Consider the following 13918-nt stretch of genomic DNA (forward strand, 5'->3'; position numbering starts at 1 on the left):
GGCCGCCCAAGCCTTCCCTCCCCTTCCACCTCCACGTTCCCTGCTCTGCTGGCAACCTGGTGAGCCTGATGGGTGTCAGGCTTGCACAGCCCCCTTTCCTCTCGACTTCTCAGCCTTTCGGGCAGACACGTGGGCAGCAGTGGCGGGAAGGGATTTCCAAGGCAAGGTGGGGTGGGGTGCGGTCTCTGTGCCTTGCCCGCAACACCCCAAACCAGCACCCCTGTTTGTACATCTCCTGTCCGCGGGTAGCCAGAGAGAGGGGCCCTCGGGAGGAGCGGTGATAAATGACAAACAGGCACAGGTGTGACGTCCACGAAGCTCGCGGAGAACGTGGGAACGTGGCTCAGAAAGAAGCAAGCAAGAATGCTGTTATCGCCACAGCGCAGCTCCGTTACTGTGGCCAGATCCTTCCTCTTTTTGCGATACGATAAGACTCCAGAACTGTCCGTTCTGACTCAGGATGGAGACCAGCCCGGCCCGGGGGCAGCTCCAGAGAAGCCTGTAGCAGCTATCGGCGTGTGAGGAGGGGCCCAAGGGGCCTGGTGAGACCTTGTGCGATTAAGTTGGGGAAAAGGCCTGGGTTTCATATCAAGGAACCAGAGGCTGATAGAAATCTAGAGATGCTGATGTCCCTCCTCGTTGTCCCCTGGCCACACGGTCCTCTGGAAAGTCTGCACCCCCAGCCTGGGGTCTTCATGGGGCTCTCTGAGAGTCTGATCAAAGCAAAAGTCCGTCCCTGTCTGACAGTGCACATGTGTGCCCACGTGCGTGCACACACAGCTTTGCATTGTTTTTTTTTTAGGGGGAGGGGGGTCACAGGTTCCCCAAAACCTGTCTGTGGTTCCTGGACCCCAGGGGGAGCCTCTGATTGAAAATCTCTTGGGTCTGCCGCCGTTGGGGGACTTGATTCCACAGCATTGGCTACAAGTGCCCCCGGGGCTGCTTGGAGCCCATCCTCCAGCGCCCAGCAAGTCGGGGTTCCCAACGCTCTTTGTCCTCGGCCCCCAGCCACCCCCACACCTGGAGGGACTTCCGGAGGCTGGGAGTGGTCACCCGTACCCGCCGGCCTGGGCCGGCTCCCCAGGGTGGCCAGGGGTAGGGCAGCGCTGGCTTTCCCCTGCCCGCCGGGCACACACACAGTTAATCCTCGGCGGCTGCTGTTTGGATAATATGCACTGGGAGCGTTGGAGGCTCCGCGGCCCCGCTCACATCTGGCTGGGGTTTGCTCTTTACGAGTCTGTCTTGCTCTCTTCAGCTCTTCCTTTACTTTCGAGAAACCGCGCTTCCGCTTCTGGCCAGAGAGAGCTTGGAACAGAGGAGGTCAAGGTGCCGGGAAGGCAGGGACCGGCGGGTGGCTGCCCCCCCCGCCCCCCCCCCCCCCGCCCCCATTGTGCACCTTCTTCCCGGAGGACTTTTTCCTTCCTTCTCGCTCTCTCCGCTGACCAGGCTGTTCTGCCCCCCTCCGACCTGGCTGGGAGGAGGCTACGACGCTGCTGGGAGATGCTCTAAGCCCGAGAGGCCGCCCCAGGACGCTGGCCGGAGGTAGGTGGCGGCTCTGGCGGGCGGGATGCCACGGGGGCCGCTCCGCTCCCGTTCCGCGGCTCCGGGTCGCCGTCTCCCCTTGTGACGAGGGAGCAGGGGCTCTGTGGCAGCTGGATGGCGTCGGGGAATGACTGTGCCTCCCCTCGTGTTTGTGGGCTGATTATCTCGCTTCACACTTCTCAAGGTGTGAGAGGAAAAGGAGTGGCACCCGAGTCCCCGCTGTCCCGAGGGGGGCCCCGCCCCGATATTGCCTGGGTCACCTGAGAGACAGGTTTGCCCTGCGGTGGCCAGTTTGGACCCCACACAGAACAGGAAACGCTGACTTTGGCCCCGGCATCTGATGGTCTTGGTGCTCCTGGAGGAGAATCAGTCTGAACAGGGGAGAATAATGTCCCTTTCCCTGGGGACGCTCCTGGGCTGCCTGCACCACTGAGAACCATGCCTGGCCTGGGGCCGAGTCACCCAGCTGTCTTTGCGTTTCTGGACCTCAAACACCTCCCTGGGTCGAGCCAGCATGCACCGCCCTGTTCTTCTAGGCGTTCCATGGGGACAGGTGTGGTCCCCACCTGTCCTGGGCACCCCCATCATGTTAGCCTGGCTCCCAGTGTGCCGACTCCTGGGCAGCCCCGTGTCCTCTGGGGGTGCACACGGGCCCTCCGGGTCCCTCCCGGTCCATCGGAGGAAGTGGCCTCCCTCTGCGACTTGTCCGTCCCTTCCATGTCACTTCATTTCCAGGAATGGAGGCAGTTTGGCACACTGGAGATCCTTCTTTCTGAGCTTTGAAAATGAGGCGTGTCCTGGGAAACTGAGTTTTCTCAACCATGAGCGACACCCCAGGTCCCTGGGGGAGGATGTGCGGTCCTCGAAGGCTGCCGGGCCTTTGCTTTTTATAGGGTAGGAAAGCACGCAGCCAGCCCCACATGCAAGGTCACAACTAGATTGCATTTGACTGTTGTGTTTGCTACAAGGGGAAGCCTGCCCAGCGTTCCCAGCAACAGGAGGAGGGAAGAAATTCAGAGGAAGGGGAGATGGGGGGCAGAGGGTTGGGTTCTCCTGTCCTGCGTTCCTCCCCCTCCCTTGACCTGAGAGCTGAGAGGAGCTTAGGGTGACCTGTTACAATGATGGCAATGAAAATAACGGTGGCCGTGGGTGCACGTGTGTGCGTGTGCATGCGTGTGTGTGCGCACGCGCGTGTGTGTGTGTCCCACACGGCAGGCGCTGAGCAAACGTGGATTCTCGATGACTCCATCAACGTCACTCTCACCCCCGAAGAGCTCAGAGAGGCTCGTGACTTGCTCACAGACAGTAGATAGAGGACCCGACGGAGGACCAGCATCTCTGTGCCCAGAGAGGGCATGTAACTTGCTCAAGGATGCCCAGCTGTCCAAACTGAGGCTGGGACCTGAGCTTCTCAAGTCTGCAAAAATCCATTTCCCAGCTGTCCACGGAGAAAGCGCCCAGGGCAGGACGGACAGCCACGTTCCGTTTCCCAGGAATGCTGCCGTCTCCTCTGGTTCTCTCCCTCCCCCTTCTCCCTTCTCCAGCCTCTGGTGTTCCCAGTGAGCAGCAGGTCAAGGAGACAGAGAAACAAGGGTGCAGGGGGGATCTTTGGTGGGGCTCCAGCCGGCCAGAGGAGGCCTCTGCCCGCCCGGGACAGGTGCAGCCAGCCAGCGAGAGGCACCCTCACAGGTGGACAGTGAGAAGCTGACCTGATCCCAGAAAGGTGCACAGACGTCTCCCTCCTTCATTCCCGGGCTGTAAACCTTCCTATCCAGGGCAACCCAGCATAATCTTTCAGAACGTGCTTTCTGTTGTTCTTCCTGGTGCCTTGGGCCCTCCCCACCCCCAGCTATAATTAGCATGACTCATAAACCAAATATTCTGGCACTGAACTTCACCCATCAAAACAAAGATGAAAAGAATTCTGTAGATACAGTCGTGCTGCTGGGTGTCCTCACCGGACAGAAGCTTGCCATCGGGTTTATGTCTTCAGGGGCTAGCCCCTTGTGTGGGACCCTGCTCCTGGCGCTGGGGGTGGCTGAGGGCCCCGGGGCAGGGTGGCGGTGACAGCTCACAGAGGAAAGGAAGAATGGAGAGGTCCTCCTGCACTCACTGCCTAAGGCAGCCCTGTCTGTGGATCCACTGGAGGGGGAAATGGGTGTTTAGAAGCAGCCTCACCTCCCTGCCCCGAGAGGCCAGATATTTAGGTGGAGGTGATACCTCCCCCCACCCCACCCCCGGGCACTCCTTCTTGGTGATGTGACAACTCCGTGGGCCTAGGGTTATTAATTTGTTTTCCTGTCTTTACCTGCTGAAACCCGCCTTCTCTTAAAGTCGAGGGAGACTAAGGCAGCTCCCTGGACAGGAACGAGGGCGTCTCCCTGAGCACCCCCCCCGCACGGTGCAAGGAACCGGCCGCCCCCCTGGAGGGCAGAGTGGAAAAGGACCATCGAAGCGTGCGCAAGGCGCTTCTCTCCACTCCCTCAAGGCAGCCCAGCGAGCCTGGGGTTTGGGGTGCTCGGGGCCCTGCTGGGGGGAGTTCTGCTGTGGCAGCCTGGGTCCTCGGACCCTTGTCCTTCAGCCTCGCGGGGAGGGACTCGGGGCTGTGAGCGGGAGACGTGAGCTCCCGGCATCCCCTCTAGTCACTCATTCTTGCCCACGCTTGCTTTCTAGGACTGGGCTCAAAGTGGAATGGGTGTGGGCGGAGGTGCGGAGGCCCCCCCTTACTGCCCACCAGGGTGTCTCCGGCCTGCCCTGGAGGCCCCTGCAGTCGACCCCTTGTCCGGCTCTGGACGGGACTGGCGCAGGCCTCCCGCGGGGCGTCCTGCCCCGTCCGGGATGGCTGTCAGGGTGGCTGTGGGCCAGGCTGGGCCTCAGTGTCTGACCATCTCCCTGGCTCCTGTAGGAATTTTCCTTGAAACAAGACGGAGCAGAGTTGGAGATTGTGGGCAGGGCGGGGGCTGGAGGAGTGCGGGAGTCAAGGTGCCCCGGGCTTGGTCAGAGTCTCCTGCTGGCCGCTTGGTAGAGCCATACATGGGGAACGCCCTAAACCTTTTGCCTTGAGTGGCACCCCCACCCCGAATGGGGACATCTGGTTACCAGCCGCCCTCTGCCCTGGGGACCGGGGAGGGAGAAAGACCTCTCCTGGGCCAGTTGCCAGCCCTGGTGGATTTGCAGGCGGGTGCAGGCCGGAAGCGGGCTGGGCCCAGCAACTTTGCCCTGCAGGTTTCTGGGGCTGGGCTGTAGAGTTGGGGAATGGGGTGTGTTCAGAGACACTTGGGCCCTTGCCCCTCGGGAGGGGTCTGAAAGCGGATTCCGGAGAGAGACGAGTAGGTCCCGGTGGCTTTCGGGGTGGCCATGGGGCCCTTCAATGCCTCTGGCATTGAGGGCAGCCCCCCTCCCCGCAGAGCCAGGGCTATGACAGCAAGACCCATGGCTCCTGGGGAAGAGCCAATCGCGGGCCTAGGGAGCAAACAGAGCTAGACCCCGGCATCTGGGGAGGTGGGCTGGAGCCTGACGCCCGCCTTTCCATTCCACCCTCTGCACCCTGCACTCTCTTGCTTCCAGGCCTTTCTCTGCAGGAGCCTCCACTAGGGCTCCCCGCGAGCCCGATCCCCAGCAGCACCCCAAAGGATGGGCAGACACAGGTCACCCAGGCTGCTCCCACCGCAACGGCAACTGGTCATACCACTGGTTCCTGCTGGCTGCACTTGGCCTCAGGTTCCTCTGCAGTCCAGCCCTCCGGTCGGCCTCTGTCCCTCAGAGAGCACTGGGGGCCCGATGAAACCATTTGCCACCCCTCCACCACGTGGTCTCCCCTCTCTCTCTCTCCCTTCCGGAGCTCACCAATGGACTGTTCTCTCCGCCCTGCAAGAGCGACGCTCTAAAAATGCACGTTCAACGGACCACACCTCCCACGCCTCTTACATTTTGAGGTATGGGGCGGGGTGGTTCCTGGTGATCCTGTGCCTAAATCCAAAGGGATTAAACTCAGTGGTGGGTTTTAAGATGCCGGCAGCCTGGTGCCAGCGAGGTCTCAGCCTCGGTGGAGACGGTTGCCACACCCCCCGCCCCGCACCTTGTGCCACACCTGTCACAGAATAGACGCTCAAGAACCTGCTGAATGAATGAATGAATGAATGCAAGGGCTCGGCTGGTGGAGAGACCCCTCAGAGCCGGTGCCACCGCCCCTGCTGCAGCTCTGACCCAGTGAGCCAAGCGGGTGTGATGTGGGGTGGCAGGATGCGCCTGCCTACCCGGCCTCTTTCCAAAGGCCCCCCGGAAGGTGAAGTGGAAAAGGCACTGTGCTGTCACACACACCTGAGCACCAGCACCTCCCCGCTGTGGGGCCTGGGGCGGGCACTCCTTCCCTCCGCGCCCACTTGCTCACCATTCGGGCGCACTGGAGGGGTCAGGTTCAATGGCGTCCAGAAAGCACGGTGCCCAGAGCCCCGCACGTAGTAGGTGCTTGCTGAGGTGACGGTAGTAGGGCTTCGTTAGAAGGAATCTCTGATAAATGCCGAGGCTGCTCCCAGGGGGCCCGTTAGCTCTCCAGGCCATCGCCCAGAATCCCTAAAGAGGGTCTCAAGGATCTGGCACCGTTGCCTTTGGTTTCAAGGCCTCGGGCATCTTCCTTCGGGAGCAGGTGCCAGCAGTGAGAGGCGTGCCTGGGACGGAACACGAACTCCCTCCTGGGAAACGTGATCTCTCTACCAGGCTTGACTCTGGCCCGAGTCAGATGGCCCTCCCTGGCCCAACCTGTAGCCATGGCAACTCCAGGGGGTCTGCTCCCCAGGAGGGGGCCGGGTAGGCTGTGTCTCCTTGGTGCACTGTGTCCCTGGAATCCAGCCCTCAGCCCGGGTACACAGCAGACGCTCAATAAATGCTGGTGCAGGAACTCGAGGCCGGAGCTCCGGGGCAGTTTCTACTCCACGCGGTCCCCACTTGGATGAGGCACAGATTTGCCACAGCACTGTCCCCGAGCCCCTCGTTCGTTCTCCTTCTCTATCGCGTCCCCTCCCCTCCCCCCCGGAAGACACAAAATGCGCTCTTCGTCCCCAGGGTGGGGCTTACTGATTTGTCATTGTTCTAAGTGGAAAATAATGTGTCCTTCGTGTGAAAAAACTATGGCAGGGGAAAGAAATCGGAGAAGCCAAAAGGAGAAAGTGGCAAACAGCCCTGTTTTCCTCAACCCGGGGATAATTGCTGTGAGCAGCCAGGTGGGTGGCCTTCAGATCTCGGCGGCTGAGCACACAGACGGGCACTGATGTGTGTGTGTTTCCAACCCGACCTTCACTCATCGTGAACGTCTTTCCACGTCTGCAAACAGTCATCTGTTTACAGAGGTTGCTAATTGGTGCGGCTGGCTGCGCTCGCCCCTCCCCGCTTTATTTATTTATTTACCTGCTTTTACTCGAAGCACGCGTCCCCCGGAGCTTGGAACCTTGGCTAAAGGAAGCAGGGGATGTAGCCCTTTGTGAAGCAGGAGATTTTTCTGAGCGCAGATAAGAGGAGCCTCTGAGGGTAAGGTGGCTGGAGATGGCCACACCAGGATTCAGCCTTGTGATGGCACTCTATGGGGCACCCTGGGTCACTCTCCCCCTTCCCTCTCTCTCCCCAGACAGCCCCACCTTGAGCTAGAGAGAGATTTGAACACCTTGGCTTGAGGCCCTAGCAAGAAGTGTGGGATCCTAGAGTCCTGGTTGCATGCTGGCTCTGCGGAAAGGTTGAGCGTGGAGTTCTGTGTTGCACATCAGACACCAGATACTGGAGACTCCAGGAGGGGAGACACAGCTGCCTTGGAGGGGCTCCTTGTCCGGGGGCGGGGGGTGTAGACCCTACGGGAGGCTGGGGGAGCACCTTCCTGGAGGAGTGCCCCCAGGCCGGGCTCTGAAGAACACACGATGGAGAGGGTGGCGGGGAAGGGACCGAAGGAGGAGAGCGTGTGGCTTGTGTTGGGTCTGCGAGCGGCTCCAGATGGGAGCAGGGGGGCGGCAGGTTGGCCAGAGGCGAGGCAGGAGCCAGGTGGTGGCGCTCAGGGTTTACCCGCTTTCCTTACTTCGTGGGAAGCCTTTTCCACCCAGGGCGGGACTCAGATTGGCGATTCTGCAAGGTGCCTCTCTGGTGAGCAGGTTGGAAGACAGAGGGGAGACAGAGGGGAGACGGGGCAGCGGAGAGCTGGGAAGGAAGCGGTGGCCGGCCAGCGAGGAGGGGACCGGAGGCCCTGGGGAAGCTGGGTGGTGGATGAGAGGTGACAGGTGCATGAGAGGTGGGGTCTGAGTGGCCCCCAGATTTCCGGCCTGGCGCCCTTGTGTGGGCGGCCGCTGTAGCTGCAGGAGAAGCGGGTATGGTGGGGACAGGAGCGGAGTTAATTCAGGGGTTCGCGGGTCTATGGCAGAGCGGAGCGCAGGTGCTCAGAAGACTGATAACCCAGGCTGTCCTGTAGAACTTTCTGCCATCGTGGAGATGTCGTCCCAGGTGTGCCATCTGAGAGGCTGGTCGCCTAACATCACCTGCTGTGGATGAGAACCGAATTCTCCATTTCGCTTCATTTTAACAAATTTTACTGGCCCCCTTGGCTAGTGGCTACTGCTCCGGAGGACGTGGGACAAAAGCCCTCAGGCCAGGCCGGAGTGGAGACGAGGATCTCAGGGAGCTGTCACTGTAGAAAGTGACAGACAGACAGCGGGTCTGGAGGGGGAGGGGCTGACTGCCCAGGCCACAGCCCCCCGTAGCCACCGGTCTCTGCGGGCGCGCCCGTGAAGGATGAACGCTGGGAGGCAGGCTGGGCCAGAGCGGGGACAGAAGAGGTGGCCAGCCCTGTCCTGACTGCAGATTGCATGCTGAGCTAAATTCTGTTCTTGGCCTAGAAGCCCTTAGGTGTGGGACCACGTTCTCTCTTATGACAAGCTTCCTCGGGAGGCGTCTGTGAGATGTTGGGGCGATTGATGTCCAGGCCTCAGAAGAACCAGACGTTAGAGCCGCTTGTAAAGAGGCGGGGGTGGTGGGACACAGGCCTTGGAACTCCCAGGTTCTCTCCTCCCAGAGGGCGTCCCTGCTGTGGGAACGCGGGCCCTGGGCCAGGCCACCTGCAGAGCGGGCTCACGGCGGGGCACGAGCTGTCAGTGGCCCTTCTCTGTCACGCAGCTCTCAAAGCAGGGGCAGGCCTGCAGCCCAAGGCCTCGCAGCTGGGAGGTGATCTAAGGACAGTGCTCTAGTCAAGGAGGTCTTTGTTTGCACCGGGACAGACTCGGAGCTGTGGAGGCTGGGCTGGCCAGGTGCCCCCGGAGGCCCGACGCTGGCAGCCCACGTGGTCTCACTGTTTTCAGGGCCTGGGCACAACACGGTGTCCCCTCTCCATCCGGGTGAGCCTTTCCTTCCCGAGGCCCAGCTGCCCCAGGAGCGATGGAGACGTGTTAGGAATCGGGGGAGGGATTCTTTCTCCTTTTTTAATATAAAGTTTTTATCCATTCATTTAAGTAATCTCTACACCCAACGAGGGGCTCGAACTCATGATCCCGAGATCAAGAGTCACACGCTCTTGAGACTGAGCCAGCCAGGCGCCCAGCAGATGGGGTGGGGGCCGGGGGAGGTGATTCTTGCCTTCTGTTCTTTTCAGTTTTGTCCCAAGCCAGGCCTCTCTGCTGTGCAGGGAAAAGGAAGCTCTTGCTTATTAACTAGAAAGACCCCATCTCTGTCCCTGGCCATGTGTTTGAAGGTCACCAAATAAACCCCCAAACCTTAGAAAATAAATCTTTCTTCTCTAAGCCAGAGAGCAGCTTCTTGGAGAAGGGGAAAGGGTGAGATTCAGCGAGTGGCGTGGATGCCGGGACCCCACCCTTACTGACCCAGGTTCCTTCAGTAAGGGGGTCCTTATCCTGCGCACTGCTGCTTCCTTTTCAGGGCTTGGGGTGGGGGGGGAGGGAAGCGGGAGAGGGCCTGACACCCACTGGGCTGCCCGATTATAGAAGGGGAAATTGGATATTAAATGGGCTTCTGGAGTTGGTGAGCAAATGTCATTCATCAACTGGAAGTCAGTCTGCCTCCCTCCTTCCCGTCACCAGAGGAGTTCCGTAAGTGGAAAATCAGTGTGATGCGTGGTGTCTGGGGCAGGAAAGCAGATGTCATGTGTGAGAAAACCCTGACGGTCATCAGGGCCGGAGGGATGCCCCAACATGGCGCTTTCTCCTTCCTGGGCACCCCAGGATCGACATCGAGGAGAGGTCCTGCTGGAGAGCTCGGATCTCCTCAGTGGGAGAAAGATGTCCAAGCGGAGAGGGGCAGCCTCGGGGCTCCCTTTCCGGCTGGCAGGATGCCGGGGAGAGGGAGGTGGCAGAGGCAGATAGGGGAGGGATGTCGGATGCCACGTTGAAGCAAGGAGTGATTGCCCACCACGCCGAATTGCGTTCTTGGCCTAGACGCCATCAGGTGTGGGAGACAGTCCTCCTCTCATGCCAAGCTTCCTCGGGAGCCGCGTGTAAAATTTTGGGGTGATGTCCAGGCCCTAGAAAAGCCAGGCAAAGTCACTTGTCTTGGGGGTATTGAGGTCTGGGATGCAGCCAGAGCTCCTGGAAGGCATCACAGAGAGGCAAATGGTAGAACGGAGAAGAGACCGTCAGGAGACATTCAAGGCGGTCGGTGACTGATTCGATGTGGCGGGTGCTTGAGAGGAAGGAGCCCAAATGACTCCCAGATTTCCGGCCGGCTGTTTGTTCTTAGTCCCGCTTCCTCCCCCCTCTGGTTACGTTTTGTCCGACAGCGCTTTCTGCCACAATCGGAATGCTCTGCTCTGCGCTGTGGCCAACGTGGTAACTACCGAAGCCGTGTTGCTGCGGAGGGCGTGGAACGTGGCTAGTGTGAGAGAGGAACTGAAGTTTTGAATCTTAGTCAGTTAGTTTAAAATGAAATAGCCAGCCGTGGCCAGCGGCAGTCACACCGGACCGCACAGGCCCGGGATGTCCCCGCTCACCATTTTGATTCGACAATTTCTGTCCCGTCCCGAGCTGTACGGTACACGTCCGTCCGTCCGTCTCCTTCGCTGGACCGTAATCTTCTCGAGGTCAGGGAGGAAACCTCACTGGTGGTGGAGTCAGTTTCTCCTGAGTTCCGACGCAAGGCTGGGCAAATCGTGGGCACTCAGTAAGCCAGGCCCGTGTGACGCCTTCTGCCAAGAGGAAATCTTGAGCTGCACAGGCCGTGGGACTTGTCTTCTAAGCTCTAATCCAGGGAGATCCTAGGCTCCTTGCCTCCCCGAACAGCTGGTCACCCGATGAGCATTTCGGAAGAGGGAAAACTTCATAAATGCTTTTGTCAAATGGCACTGGGCTGGGTGTGGCATCGAGGCAAAAATGCACACATGTGGTGCCCAAACTCTGCGAGTTTCCCCTCAGAGCACAGGCAGGCGGGACGCTGTGGGGATGGGTGGGGCCCGTCTTGAACAGATACCAGGAAACTTGAACGTGGGTATGAATTCCGTCTGCTTGAAGGATTTACCCCGTGTCCACAAAAGGTCTGAGAAGGGGGTGAAAATTACTATTATTGTTTTAAAGAGAGAGGGAGAGAGAGTCTCAAGCAGGTTCCAAGCTGGAGTCCGACACGGGGCTCGATCCCACGACCCTGGGATCATGACCTGAGCTGAAATCAAGAGTCAGACGCTCCAGTCATTGAACCACCCGGGTGCCCCACACGGATGAAAATCATGAACGAGGGCGTGTTCTCAGGCTTCCGCCAGACCCTGCCATTGGCCCATTTCCCCCTTCCGCACCCCCACTCCTACCTGGGGAGGGGGGGGGGTCTTCCTTTGGGGGAGGGTAAGCAGGAGGCAGATGGCAGGGCCGAGGGGAGAGCAGCTGGAGACCCCCAGCTGGAGAGTCTGGGGCAGAAACGGGAGAAAAATGGAGTTCACCGAGCTGACGTGGGATTTGGCAGATGAATTTCTTCACAGGGTTTCAGAAGGGCAAGTCGGGAACTTGAGTCACGTTGGAGCTGGCCTCAGAGGCCTTGACCACAAGGCAGCCTGGAGACCGGGCCGTGTGGGCCAGTGAGGGTTGTCCACGGCTGGCGGAGAATTCCCGCCTCCCGGACCTGCCTTTGCTGTGTGTGTGTGTGTGTGTATTCTTCTGAGTCACCCTACTGGGGGCAGAGCCTCACCCTTTGTAGGTGACTTCATTTCACTGGAAATTGCTAAAAGTGATTTGGAGGCAAGTTTGGTTTGGATGTTGGGCAATACTGTTTTTGCCCAAAAGTCACGAAAATGGTGGTGTCGTGATGCTGACTTTTCTGTGGCCTTTGGTAAAATGGTTCCGAAGACATTTTTTATTCTATCTTAATGTTCATTTATTTTTGAGAGAGAAAGAGAGACAGAGCACGAGCGGGGGAGGGGCAGAGACAGAGAGGGAGACACAGAATCCGAAGCGGGCTCCGGGCCCCGAGCTGTCCGCACAGAGCCCGATGCTGGCCTCGAACCCACAAACCCTGAGATCGTGACCCGAGCTGAGGTCAGACGCTTAACCGCCTGAGCCACCCAGGCGCCCGGGTTCTGAAGATATTTTTGAAGAAGGAAAAAGATTTCACCCACGGTTTGCTTTGGCCCCAAAGAGGAGGTTCTTGAGGAGAATCACCAGCCTCTGCTGCCCTCACGACGTCAGCCTGGCGCCTGGGACTCTTTGCTGGCTCTGTCCCCATTGATATCATCCCCCTTAGGTCGGCTGCGTCCTCGTCCCCACCTCTTCCGATCAAAGTCCAGAAAATTCCTTTTCCAGACTGGTAAGAGACAAGCCAACACGCCAAACGGGACTCCCACTGGGGGCAGAGCCCTGATCCTCAGCTGGGGGGGGGGAGTTTTGCCTCCCAGGGGACACGCAGCAGAGTCTGGAGACATCTTTGGCTGTCAGTCACCGCTGGGAGTGGGGCGTGTTAATAGAATTTAGTATGTGGAGTCCAGGGATACTGATAAATATCCTGCAAACGCACAGGACAACCTCCCACAACAAAGAGTGAGTCAGCCCCAAATGTCAGTAGTGCTGAGGTTGAGAAACCCTGGGGACAAAAGAATCCAAGGTAGCTTTTTATGTGTGTTTGTTGTTATTTCCTGACTTTCCTCAAATGAATATATATTACTTTGGATTCAGGAAGAAAAAGGTTTAAAGAAAGGAAAACCTCTTTTCCTTTTAAGTGATGCAAGCTTGGCATTTACAGATAAAAAAAAAAAGTAATTATTGAGGGGCCGAGGAAAAACAGAGGAAATATAGAAGAAGGGAAATAAACAACTTTAGAAAACTCCATTTCACAAATATTTGTTGAGTAGCAATCAAGTTCAGGGTGCTGCAGTATGCTTGGCCGGTCCAAGAGGAACACGACTAGGAGGTCACAGGCTGCTGTGCAGAATCCTACGGGCCAAGCAAAACTCTGCAGAATAAGACAACAGGAAAAACAAAGTTTCAAAAGGGGAGGGAGAGGTTTTGGCAGCTGAGGGTCTGGGAAGGCGTCGGGAGGAAGGGGAAGCACTTGGCTTTGGTCTGGAGGACCAGGTAGGATAATGATGTGATCTGAGGACAGCCTGTTGAGTCAAAACCAGTGTCCCCCACCAGCCCCCGCTTAAAGATTGGGCAGTCTGAAGCTAATAACTTCTCTACGTCTCTGTTTGCTCATCTGTAAGGTTGGTGTAATAACGAATGAGTATTGTCTTCTTAAAGGATTCACTGGAGGTCCCTCTGAGGCCTATGTCGGGGTAAGAATTGCTAATGAGGACGTGTTCTCAGACCTAACCCTAACTTACCGGGCTAGAAGGATGCACTGAAATGATGCCTGGGGTGGATGCTCAGGGCTGCGCCTGGTGCACTGGTGGCCCAACAAGGCTGGTTTTTAGTAGAAGGACGAGAAGGAGAACTCTTGGCCAGGGGAGAAGGATACATACAGATGGACAGATGCCAGGAGTTTGGGGAGCACGGCTGAAGCTGGGATTCAAAGTATGGTCCGAGAACTAGGAGCACTGGCAGCATCTGGGCTTTTTGAAAGTGCAGACCCTCAAGGCCCTATCCCAGATCTTCTGAATCAGAACCTGCATTTAAACCAGGTTTCCCAGGTGGTATGTGTGTATGTTAGTGTTTGCAAAGCAGGGAGCTTGGGCGTAGGATGAGGGGTGCTGTACAGGTAGCTGAAGAATGGGGTGTCATGTATGACCTGTCAGGCATAAATGGTGGATGGATGGATAGATGGATGGATGGGTAGATGGATGGATGGATAGATGGGTGGATGGGTGGATGGATGGATGGATGGATGGAAGGAAGGATGGATGGAAGGATGGATGGATGGAAGGATGGATAGATGGATAGATGGATGGGTAGATGGATGGATGGATGGATGGATGGATAGATGG

The 13918-nt window shown here is 58.2% G+C and overlaps 1 protein-coding gene across 3 annotated transcripts in view; it reads left to right on the forward strand.

The window, feature by feature from the left end:
* Positions 1 to 1155: 1155 nt before the first annotated feature.
* Positions 1156 to 13918, forward strand: part of C1QTNF1 (C1q and TNF related 1) — a 21364-nt gene continuing 8601 nt past the window's right edge. For 2 of the 3 annotated variants that reach the window (XM_040456571.1, XM_040456572.1), the window contains exons 1-2: positions 1156 to 1326; positions 1447 to 1542. The gene's annotated coding sequence lies outside the window, so the exon portion shown is untranslated. Of the gene's footprint in view, positions 1327 to 1446; positions 1543 to 12044; positions 12307 to 13918 lie in introns of those variants that run through there. The other variant, XM_040456573.1, reaches the window with a different exon arrangement.

The sequence above is a fragment of the Herpailurus yagouaroundi genome, unplaced genomic scaffold, assembly GCF_014898765.1.
Source record: "Herpailurus yagouaroundi ecotype Mexico unplaced genomic scaffold, PumYag 217, whole genome shotgun sequence".
Classification (NCBI taxonomy): Eukaryota; Metazoa; Chordata; class Mammalia; order Carnivora; family Felidae; genus Herpailurus; species Herpailurus yagouaroundi.